Here is a 9992-nt window from a genome sequence, read left to right as displayed (position 1 = left end):
TGAGAGACACGATCCTGCACACACCTTTATTTCAGACTTCCACCTCTCAAACTATGAGAGAATAGATATTTTTTAAAGATTTTGTTTATTTATTCACGAGAGACACACACACAGAGAGGCAGAGACACAGGCAGAGGGAGAAGCAGGCTCCATGCAGGGAGCCTGTGGGACTCAATCCCAGGACCTCAGGATCACGCCCCAGGGTGAGGGTGGCGCTAAACCGCTGAGCCACCCGGGCTGCCGGAGAGAATAGATTTCTATTGTTTTTGTTTTTTTAAGCCACCCAGACTGTGGCTTTGTTATGGCAGCCCTCAAAAACTGATGGTGTGCATGTGAATATTTACACACCTAACAAACCAGAAAATGTGCCCACCTACTACATACTTGTTTGTGTAGTTCACTACAAGACAATAGTTGACATTAATCACTTCTTCTATTCTTTATTCCATGTTCCCTTTGCCTTGGGCTGGCACCTCAGTTGGTTGAATTCTTCATTTGATGGGGTAACACTTTATTTAATTCCCGAAGAATATGAATCCTCAGTGGTCCTGTCTTTTGTTGTTATGCTATTGTTTTCCATTAACTTTTACTTGAGAATATAAAAGTACTAAGAGACACCCCGGAGAACACTCCAGATTCTAGACATAGCTCTGACCTCATCATGTAATAGTGACCCTATTTTTCTTTTCTTTTTCTTTTTCTTTTTTTTTTTTTTTTAAGAGTTCAACGTTCAGTTTCCTTTAATGACCCCCATCTCGCTGAAGGGCAGGTACAGGCAACTAGGCGATGACAAGAGATGTTTACTTGAAGATCTTGCCCTGATTGAAGGTTTTGCCCACATGCTGGAAGGCCCCCTCCCAGGAAAAGTACTCTCAAACCAGCGTCTGGGTCTCCTCACTGCCAGGATCCAGTTTCCGCCACGTATAGGACTCGTAGTCCACCTGCCAATCTGGACAGCAGAAAGGCAAGCTCCTGGCCTCGGAAGACCCAGACTCCAGAAATGGAACTGCTGTTGTTGGTTCCAAAGAGGATGACACTGGCAAAGGCATTCTTCCTCAGCTTGTCCAACCGCTGGAACATTCCAGTGATGAGGTTACAACTCAAAGGTCTGAGTGAGCTCCTCAGGGAAGCGGTACTCAGCGTACCACAGGGACCAGCCATCCTTATTGAAGTGCTCCCAGAAATACGGCAGTGCCACAGTGAGAGTGTCCTCATTGGAGTACTTGCACTTAAATTCGTCCAACACAAAGGTACTCTTGGGCAGGTGAGCAAAGGGGTCTTTGGCCTTTGGCTCAGCAGCCAGTGCCTGCTCACATTCATCCATTTCCTCCTCAGGAGCAGGGGCAGCAGCCTTCTTCTCTTTCTGCTCAGCCTGGGGCTTCTGCTTCTCTTCCCGAGAACGCTTCTCTTTCCGCGGGGTGTCTTTTTTAGGTTGGCTCTCTGCAAACTTTTTAGCATCAAACTGGGCCATCTTCTCACAGAGTTTCACCTCCCCCAAGACAGCCCGGAACTGGGGCTGGTTAATGCAGGTAAGGAACCAGCGGTTGGTATTGGGGAAGGCCTGGCGGAAAGAAGGCTCCAGGACCTGTTTATAGAGCCACGACAGGGTGCAGACAACTGTGATGTCAGCCAGTGTCACACGTTCGCCCACCAGAAAAGTCCTCGTCTTCAAATGAGTATCCAGGAGCCCCAGAATTCGCCTCACTTCCTCCTTTGCATTCTCTGTGGCCTGCTTGTTGTGGTGCATGATGCCCAAGGTAGGAAACACCCAGGTACTGGCTGGGGGCACTATGTCGCTATTAGCAAAGCTCACCCACTGCACCACCTGGGCTGCTGCCTCTGGAGTACTTCCCCGCAGCTCCTCATTGCTCACATAGTAGGCAATGGAATTGCTCTCAAACACACAGAATCCATCATCACCCTCAAATGCTGGAAGCTTGCTGGCAGGAAATTTATGGAGAAATTCAGGGGTGCGGTTGGTTTGGCCAAAGTGGAAGTGGGGTGGTGTGGAGAGCACGCGGACCTGAGCCCCGCTCTACTGAGCAGCAATGAGAGCCTTGAAGGCCCTCCAGTTTTCAGGATATGTGTACAGGGTCCCGGATTCCGCAAAGACTCTTTTTCTTTTTTTAAAGATTTTATTTATTTATTCATGAGAGACACAGAGAGAGAGAGAGGCAGAGAAACAGGCAGAGGGAGAAGCAGGCTCCATGCAGGGAGCCCCATGTGGGACTCGATCCCGGGTCTCCAGGATCACACCCTGGGCTGCAGGCGGCGCTAAACCGCTGTGCCACGGGGGCTGCTTGTGACCCTATTTTTCTTTGGTTATCAGATTCAACCATTTCAGCAAGTAGAGTAACTGTTTCCTTTGTCTGTTGGTTCAGTGACATGAGGAGCCCCAAATGACCAGGCAGTGTCAGCTTCCAGGTCAATTAAATCAACCCTGTGCCCCATGGTGGAAGCATTCCTCTACTGGGAATCATGACCTTTAAGCCAGCAGAGCTCAGAAATGCACGGGTGGCTCAGTTGGTTAAGTGTCCACCTTCAGCTCAGGTCAAGATCCCAGGGTCCTGCGATTGAGCCCCACAACAGGTTCCTTGCTCAATGGGGAGTCTGCTTCTCCTTCTCTCTCTACCTGTTGCTCCCTCTGCTAGTGCTCTTTCTGTCAAATAAGTGAAATCTTTAAAAAAATAAACTAGCAGAGCTCAGAGTTGCAGGAATAGGAAGCAAAAAATTTATGGATATATTATTAGATGTAATTATGACAAGAACTACTTACACTTCCACTCTTTGATCTCTAGATTTGTATATTTTGGGTGCTTCTTCAAAGCAGTTCATCCTATAAAATGAAGCCCAACATTTCAAGATGTTGTCTGCCTTGTGACTTGGTGGGCCAGATACTACTCGGTATCTAATGGGCACCTCAGATCACATGGCCACTTGATGTCCCATGGTTAAACACTGAGTCTCTACCAACACCTAGTAGCAAGCTTGGAGCCAAATCCAAAGGAAAGGAGTTCTCTGACGAAGAGGGCATGGAATTGCTCCAAAAGTTTGTGTGTGCGTGCTGTGACTCTCCATTAGGGCTTCCCGGTGGCTCCTGCCATAGATACTTCAACTGTCGTTTGACCTGTTGGGTCAGAAGACCCAAATGGTGGAACCATGTGCACTGCAACCTGAGTCTCCCACTCCATGACCTGTAAGCCGTCGGGGAGTCTGCTTGAGATTCTCTCTCCCCTCTGCCCCTTCTCCCTTAAAAAAAAAAGAAATAAAGAAAAGAAAACATATGTAGCATCATCCCTGCAGCTTCCCCAAGTGTGCAACACAGCTTTTAGTTTCCTATCTTTAGAGGGAGGCAAAGTTCTGGGATCCTAACTTGTTGTCCTTCATAGCCTTAATTCCATGATTCTGAGACCAATGTGAGGTTCTGTCATTGGCCAAGCATTCATTCAAAAAACTAGAAAAATAACCACAGGAAGGGTCAGTGGTCTTCCTTTATTCACTGTGATTTAGACATTAGTCAAAATTCCATTTAACATCTGACCACCATAGGCCCCTTCTGGCTTTTTTGGTTCCCAGGAATAAATGATGATTCAAAGCCAGTATCCAGTAATCTCCAAAGAGTCTGAGAATGTCCATTTCTCCAAGAATACAGTTACCTTAGTAAATGGCTGCAGAGCTCTTTGAGGAAAGCTTCAGAGATTTATACTGCATGCTTATGGTGTTTTGCAAGATCCTGTCTCAAGGGGACACTGGACTCAATTCAATCCAGGGGCTCTGAGTAAATGACCTGCATTAGCTCCAAACTGTGACCATCATTATGGAAATTAAGTCAGGTTTCTGGCTACCTGACCTGTCATGTTTCTGCTCTAAAGATCAAGAAATATTTTAATAGGCTGCCCATCTGTTTATTTCTAGGGTCACCATAGCCACAAAAAAAAACCCATGCAGGTCAAAACATTCTGATTGCCTTCCTCGAGAGCCCAGTATGGCTCTGGTGACCAAATGTTGCCACTTGGCCTCTCCTCGTCCAGGACTCCAGCTTTCTTACTGAAATGTTGGAGCCCATCTCAGGGGTGGGCCTTACCCCCACTACTCCTGGCCTATAGGAAACTGCACAGGGCTCATCGAGGATTCTGATGCTCCTCCATGCTACAGTATTGCTGGCTTCTTCATAGCAGGTGTATCCCCTGAGACTTCTCAGGAGATGCAGTGAGGAGGGGATGTGCAGAACACATGTGACAAATCTACTCCCATTTTCCCCCTTCCTATGCTTTCACATTCCCTCTACATGATTCCAGGGAAGTACTCACACCTCAACCTCACTGAATGGAGGCCATCATGGAGGGCAAGGTTTAGTCAATCAACTCAGCAAACTGCTAACTCCTCTCCCAGCTGTACAAGCTAACACAGTGTGGTAGATAGCAAAATAAAATGGCCATATGTCCCTCCCCTCTCTGTATGTACACCTCTTGGCAATGTGACTTTATTGCAACTCCCATCAAGAGGTGGGAATCTAGGGATGAGCCTGGATGGCTCAGCGGTTGCTTTTGGCTCAGGGTGTGATCTCACAGCCCCAGGATCAGATCCCTTATCGGGCACCCAGTGGGGAGTCTGCTTCTTCCTCTGCCTCTGTCTCTGCCTCTGTCTCTGTGTCTCTCATGAATAAATAAATAAGTAAAATCTTAAAAAAAAAAAAAAAAAAGAGGTAGGATCTATTTCTCTACTCTCTCAAATCTGGATTGGCTTTGTAATGTGCTGTGACCTACACACTATAGCAGACATGATTTTGTGGGTGTTCTAAGGCCAGGTCCCCCAAGGCAGGTGGAGGTATCCCTGAGGAGGGGACTGTCAAAGGAAGGAGCCAGAGTGGGCCTCTTGGGGGACAAGAGGCCACGTGCAGAGACAGTCCCAACTGATGGCCTGTACCAACAGGCCAGATGTCTTGGGGCATTCATCCAGCCCTGGCCAAGCCACCAGATGACTGCCACCGCATGAATGATCCCAGATGTGACCAGCAAAAGAATCGCCCAACTGAGCAGAGCCGAATTGCTGACCCACAGAATCATGAGCAAATAAAACGATTGTGGTTTTATGCCACTAAGTTATATAGCAATAGATAACTGGGACACACATCCTACCAGGAGTCTTTGGTAAGTGATCTCATACAGAGGACTCAATCCAGAAAGGTCATCTCTGACAAAACTGCAAAATACAAACTGGGTGAAGAGGGAGCCCAAAGCAATGGAGGTGAAAATCAGTGGGGGAGGTGAGGCAGGTGGAGAGAACACGCCTGCAGCGTGGATCTCAGGCAGAGGCAGCAAAAAGCCAGGGTGAGAGGCTTATGGGTAGTGACAGCACAGCCTCAGGTGTGACCATGGGGTAGAGGGCTGAGGCCAGGTGGAGATAGAGAGAAGTCAGGAGACTGAGAAGCCAGGGGATTGGAAGGACCATCTATGTGGACACTAAACATGTCCAGAATTATGGCTGGAGTGGTGTCAGAGACAAGGGAAGCAAGTCAGGACCTAACTCTTTAAAGGGATGAGGAGTGACCAGGGTGTAGGGTGTCTGCAACAACAGTATCGTCAAACAGCATGAGAGCTAAAGCTAAGTGGAGTGGAGAGGGGTCATATTCTGGAAGTGGAGCAAGGAGGTCACCCACTCTACTTCCTGACCCTGGGAGAAGGAGGAGTGAGGGAGAAAGAATAGCCACCATTACAGCTAGTGGTAGGGGATCCAGGGTCCTCAGGGAGAGCCAGTTGTCCAGAAGAGCTAGGAGGTGAGGGAAACCGTTCACAGAAGACAAACCCTAGGGCCCTTCCCATGCCTGAGGTCAAGGGAGCTTGTGGAGGGTTCCAGTAGTAAGGGGGTGGGAGACGGGATGAAAGAAGGGAAAACAGGGCCAGATGGGGATTAGGTCCCAGGAGGAGGCTGAGGAGGCTGACGGGGACAGAAACAGGGATAAGAGGTATAATGAGATTAGTACTGGCTGCTTCTGCAGCAGAGGGGTGGTGAGAGGCTTGTCAAGGCTGGCAGGGGGAAGGGCAGGGGGCAGAGACGGGCACACAAACACTCAATGCAGAAACAGTCGTGCATAAGCTTTTCCAGAACTCTGACTCCTGCCAACACCTGTCCAAGAATGGTTAAGGATGTGATGAAAAATTCAGTGAAATAGAAGAGAGCACAAGAACAGATCCCAATACCGATTGGATTTTATGTATAACAATGATGGGCTTTTGATTCGGTGAGAAAAGAAGGGTAGTTTATTTACTAAGCGATGCTGACCCAGCTGGTCTCCCACCAGGAAAACGATGAGCTGGGACCCCTGCCTCTCACTGTAGCCAAATAAATTTCAGACAGTTTAACACCATAAATGTAAATAACATGCAAAATATATTCCAAAAGACCTTTTAAACCAGACCAGACAGCCAAACCCCATGAGAGTAAATGTATACACATATAATCGCATAAAAGTTATAAATTGTTTATGGCAAAAGACATCTTCCCTTAAGTCAAAAGGGTGTTAATAGGATAGGAAACCACTTGAGGGGATCCCTGGGTGGCTCAGGGGTTTAGCGCCTGCCTTCGGCTCAGGGCGTGATCCTGGAGACCCAGGATCAGGTCCCACTTCAGGCTCCCTGCACGGAGCTTGCTTCTCCCTCTGTGTGTCTCTTGTGAATAAATAAATAAAATCTTAAAAAAAAAAAAAAAAAGACGTTTAGTCTTACTAGCTATCAGAGAAATATAAAGTAAGACTGTACTATTGCTTAATACCCACAGATAACCAAAAATGAAAATACAGGGACGCCTGGGTGGCTCAGCGGTTAGGCATCTGCCTTCAGCCCAGGGTGTGATCCTGGAGACTCCGGATTGAGTCCCGTGGCCGGCTCCGGACATGGAGCCTGCTTCTCCCTCTGCCTGTGTCTCTGTCTCTCTGTGTCTCTCATGAATAAATAAATAAAATCTTATAAATAAACAAATAAATAAAAGAAAAATACAGGTGATACCTATTGTTTGTGATTAAATGGGGGAACTAGCTCTGTTCTCATTCATTGCTGGTGAAAGTGTTTCATTACAGCCTTTTTGGAAAACAATCTGGAAATAACTATTAAAATTGAAATATGCACACCCTTTAATCCAGCAATTCATACCTAAATTAAAGTAAAACCCCTTAAAAATAGCGCCTTAGGATCGAGTCCCACGTCGGGCTCCCTGCGTGGAGCCTGCTTCTCCCTCTGCCTGTGTCTCTGCCTCTCTCTCTCTCTCTCTCTCTCAAAAATAAATAAAATCTCAAAAAAAAAAAAAACCTTAAAAATAAAAGCCTGAGCACATAAGGATGAATATATGTAAGAATATTTATTGTATCATTAGTCATAGTAGTGAAAACAAGACAAACCTGGTAAATAAATGGAATGCTTTTAATTTTGGTTTTAAGATTTTATTTATTTATTGATGAGAGATACAGAAAAAGATAGAGATATAGATAGAGAGAGAAGCAGGCTCCCTCTGGGGCACCTGACTCAGAACTCCATTCCAAGACCCTGGGGTCATGACCTGAGCCAAAGGGAGATGCTCAACCCCTGAGCCACCCAGGTGTCCCTAATTTTATTTTTTATTGAGCTTTTAATTTTAATTCCATTATAGTTAACATACAGTGTGATATTAGTTTTAGGTGTATAATATAACGATTCAACCATTCTGTAAACTACTCAGTGCTCATCATGTGTACTCTTAATCCCCTCCACCTGTTTCTCCCATCTCCCCACCCACCTCCTCAAACCATCAATTTGTTCTCTGTAATTAAGAGCCTGTGTCTTGGTTTGTCTTTCTCTCTCTTTATTTTTTTTCCTTTGTTTAATTTATTTTGTTCTTCAATTCCACATATGAGTGAAATTACATATTTGTCTCTCTCTGGCTAACTTATTTCACTTAAGCCTTATACTCTATAGCTCCTTCATGTTGCTGCAAATGACAAGACTTCATTCTTTTTTATAGTTGAGTAATAATCCATTGTGCATATACGCTACCTCTTCTTTATCCATTCATCTATCAATGGTCACTTGGGCTGTTTCCATAATTTGGCTATTATAAACAATGCTGCTATAAACACGGGGGCGCACATATCCTTTTGAATCACTGTCTTTGTATTCTTTGCATAAATACCCAGTAGTGGAATTACTGGATGGTATATTTCTCTTTCTATTTTTTCTAATATTTCTATTCCTATTTTCTAATTTTTTAAAAGATTTTATTTATTTATCCATGAGAGACACAGAGAGAGACAGAGACACAGGCAGAGGGAGAAGCAGGCTCCGTGCAGGAAGCCCAATATGGGACTCAATCCTGGGACTCCAGGATCATGCCCCAGGCCACAGGCAGGTGCTAAACCTCTGAGCCACCCAGGCGTCCCATCTATTTTCTAATTTTTGAGGAACCTCCATTCTGTTTTCCACAGCAGCTTCACCAGTTTGCATTCCCACCAACAGTGTAAGAGGGTTCCCTTTTTCTGCCTCCTTACCAACATTTGTTGTTTGTGTTTTGATTTTAGCCATTCTGACAGGTGTAAGGTGATATTTCATTGTGGTTTTAATTTGCATGATGATTAGTCATGATGAACATCTTTTCATGTGTTTCTTAGTCATCTGGATGTTTTCTTTAAAAAAAAAAAAAAAGATTTTATTTAAGCAAGAGAGCACACAAGCAGGGAGAACTGCAGAGGGAGAAAAGCAGGCTTCCCGCTGAGCAGAGAGCCCATTGTGGCGACAGATCCCAGGACCCCCAGATCATGAACAGAGCTAAAAGTAGATGCCCAACCACCTGAGCCACCCAGGGACCCCTTGGATGTCTTCTTTGGAGAAATGTCTGTTCATGTCTTCTGCCCATTTTTTAATTGGATTATTTGCAATTTTTTTGGTGCTGAGTCATATAAGTTATTTATATATTTTGGATAGTAACCCTTTATCAGATATGTTGTTTGCAGTTATCTTCTCCCATTCAGTAGTTCTTCTATCTTTTTTAAAAAATTTTATTTATTATTTATGATAGTCACACACAGAGAGACAGAGAGGCAGAGAGGCAGAGACACAGGCAGAGGGAGAAGCAGGCTCCATGCACCGGGAGCCCAGCATGGGATTCGATCCCCAGTCTCCAGGATCACGCCCTGGGCCAAAGACAGGCGCCAAACCGCTGCGCCACCCAGGGATCCCTCCCATTCGGCAGTTTATCTTTTAGTTTTGTTGATTGTTTCCCTTTGTTGTGCAGAACTCTTTATTTTGATGAAGTTCTACTTGTTTATTTTTATTTTTGCTTTTAATAAAATGAACAGATAAGGAAAAAAATTTTTAAAGACATCTAGGATAATAATCATTGTTGCCAGCTTTTTGTAAACTAACACTTGTAGATGCACATATAAATGCATAGAGAGGCAGAGAGATGGGCACCAGCAGTATGATGGTGAATGTTCTCAGGGTAGGGAGATTTCGGGTAATTATAATTGCCTTTCTCTTTTTCTTTTCAGTATGCTTAAATTTTTACAGTGACCAATGCTGTTTTCTTCATTGTGGGGGGAAGAAAGTTGTATGGGTGGGTATGATTGGCAGGTCTTGGTACAGGAGAGGCTCTGTGCGAAACCCTTCTGGCACCCTCCTTCCCAGGTACCCTCGATCCTCTCTCCCTGTTTGTTCCCTTCAATCATTCAACACAGACAGTGAGTAGCTCATTAGAGAGGTGGGGAAGGGGAATAGGAAAATGTTGTGTCATGGGTACCCAGGGAGAGAGCATGTCAAAAGCTGTAGGGAAAGCAGGGAAGACAAAGACTGAAATTGTCCCCTAAACTGAGTGACATGAGAGTCTAAAGGCCTAGAGTAGAGCAGCTTTAGTGGCATGCAGGCAGCAGAAGCCACCTTGCAGGAGTGAATGACAGGATGAAAAGAAGAGTCAGCCTGGTAGACCAGAAGGGCACAGGGGTGAGTAAGGATGGTTTGAATGAGATGTCA

At 45.4% G+C, this 9992-nt stretch overlaps 1 pseudogene; it reads right to left on the bottom strand.

Annotated features, from left to right (window-relative positions):
* Positions 1-797: 797 nt before the first annotated feature.
* LOC112914141 (elongation factor 1-gamma-like) lies at positions 798-2116 on the bottom strand (annotated as a pseudogene).
* Between the last annotated feature and the right edge of the window lie 7876 nt (positions 2117-9992).

This window comes from Vulpes vulpes, chromosome 1 (assembly GCF_048418805.1).
Source record: "Vulpes vulpes isolate BD-2025 chromosome 1, VulVul3, whole genome shotgun sequence".
Classification (NCBI taxonomy): Eukaryota; Metazoa; Chordata; class Mammalia; order Carnivora; family Canidae; genus Vulpes; species Vulpes vulpes.
Note: the sequence above shows the minus strand (reverse complement) of the source record. Positions and strands in the feature narration are given on the sequence as shown.